This window comes from Triticum urartu, chromosome 3, assembly GCF_003073215.2.
Source record: "Triticum urartu cultivar G1812 chromosome 3, Tu2.1, whole genome shotgun sequence".
NCBI classification, from domain to species: Eukaryota; Viridiplantae; Streptophyta; class Magnoliopsida; order Poales; family Poaceae; genus Triticum; species Triticum urartu.
The window spans coordinates 220,600,688-220,602,489 of NC_053024.1; the positions used below are offsets into that span (position 1 = coordinate 220,600,688).

At 35.8% G+C, this 1,802-nt stretch overlaps 1 non-coding gene across 1 annotated transcript; it reads right to left on the bottom strand.

Annotated features, from left to right (window-relative positions):
- Positions 1–934: 934 nt before the first annotated feature.
- TRNAG-GCC lies at positions 935–1,005 on the bottom strand. The gene has a single exon. It is a non-coding gene; the product is annotated as a tRNA-Gly (tRNA).
- Positions 1,006–1,802: the final 797 nt, after the last annotated feature.

A 1,802-nucleotide genomic window follows, 5' to 3' on the forward strand; every position in this document is an offset into this window, starting at 1 on the left:
TTAAAGTGGCGGCAAGAAAGAATCCCGAAGACATTATTGCGGAGTTGACTTCCAAAGTTGAAAGAATATTTCATGAAGTAGGCACTCCTATTCCGTTAGAGGAGGGTGAATCTGCCCGGTCGTTCACTGAAAATCATATATTGTGGAATAGTGAGGGAGGAGATACTCTTCAACAAATCTTCTCTTTTGAAAGCACAGTCTTTGTCATAAACCGATTACCCTCCACTCCAAATGGCTCTACCAAGGATCCCACAAAGTTCCCGAAACCAAGGTTCTCAGAGAATCTCAGTCAACACTTAGCATGTGCTGCAGCCTTTAAGTATCAAAAGTTCTCGAACTTAGATGATGCCCTTAAATGGTATAACGAACACCAGACTGAAATGTTTACTTCGGACGAAAGTTTCATTCAATTTGCTGCGCAAGCTAGTGATCCATTTTTTTCATAGCCAAGATCCTTTTTCAGGATGAAGGAGTGAGTAATTATCATCAGGTTCCAGTGACCCAAGAAGAAAAATAGAGTACGTTATAAGAAATTAATCGGTCAGTTGAATATTCGGGAGCAGTAATTTAATCGTTCAATTTTTTTCTTGTTTTATTATTTTTTAGTAGTCTTATAGTAGTCTTAGATTTTCATTTTGGTGAGCCTCGCTTTGAGGAATCCATGGAATAATCCATTTTTGATTTCGATAGTATGGTGTAGAGTATATTATGCAAACGGAATTCTAAGGTTTCTTTATTTTATTATGCAATAAGAAGAATTCTTCCATTTTCTTTTTCTTTAGTTGCGATAAAACCCAAATTAAAACTTTTATGTTTTCTTTGAGGTAATAAACGAGTTGTATCCCACTTTGCCTATCTTGATGTGGAATCTATCGTTGAGCACCCATGAATGCAGGTAGAAGGTGTTTTTTCTTAACTTTTGATAAATTAAGCGAGCGAGCGGCGGGAATCGAACCCGTATCTTCTCCTTGGCAAGGAGATATTTTACCATTGAACTACACTCGCTACGGTATATATTTTATAGCGTATATCTGCCTGGGTCGACCTTCTATGTCTGGGTCGACCGTTTCATTTCATTTTCTATTATATTAGAGTTTTCCTTTTTTATTATCTGTCAATGAATATTCTAATGGGAATGTAATTTCTGTTTTTCTTGAAGACGAATACGATATTGCTCCTTTTTCCCGGAATTGAATTTTTTTAAGATTACTTCCGGATTTAGGTGTTTTTCTAGTGAGTCCTGGTAAAGCTCCCATACAGCGTATTTTTTTAAACGAGGTCCTCGATAATTTTTTTGAGGATTCAGATTCACTCATAACTATAAGAAGAGTGTGCGATGGAGGAATGGATTCCATTATTATTATTAAATAAAAGAATATAAAAGTAAAGAGGTGAAGACATAACCAGAAGAATCGTGAGAAATAAGTTAATTTATCAAGTTGAGGCATTTCGATTTGGATTTCAAATAAGAAAGAAAAAAAGGATTTTGGCCGGCCAGGAATAAGTACTTATCCCTCTTATACTTAAGAAAAGAGAATAGAAGTGGTTCCTTTTCTTTCTATACGAAATTCGACGATTTCGTTTGTGTTCATGTTGGCATAGGAGAACTACTAACTTCTGACGTATCACAGGGGTATTTTTCTTTTTTCTATTCACTTCCGTGGGGTTCTAAATTGAAAACATGAACACAAAGGAAATCGTATTGAAATTACATAAAAAAAGGAAAGGGAGGAGTAGCTCTTGGTTTAAAGAAAAGGGAGGAGATGGATCGAATTCAGTCCTTTTCCTTTCTTTGATGATCT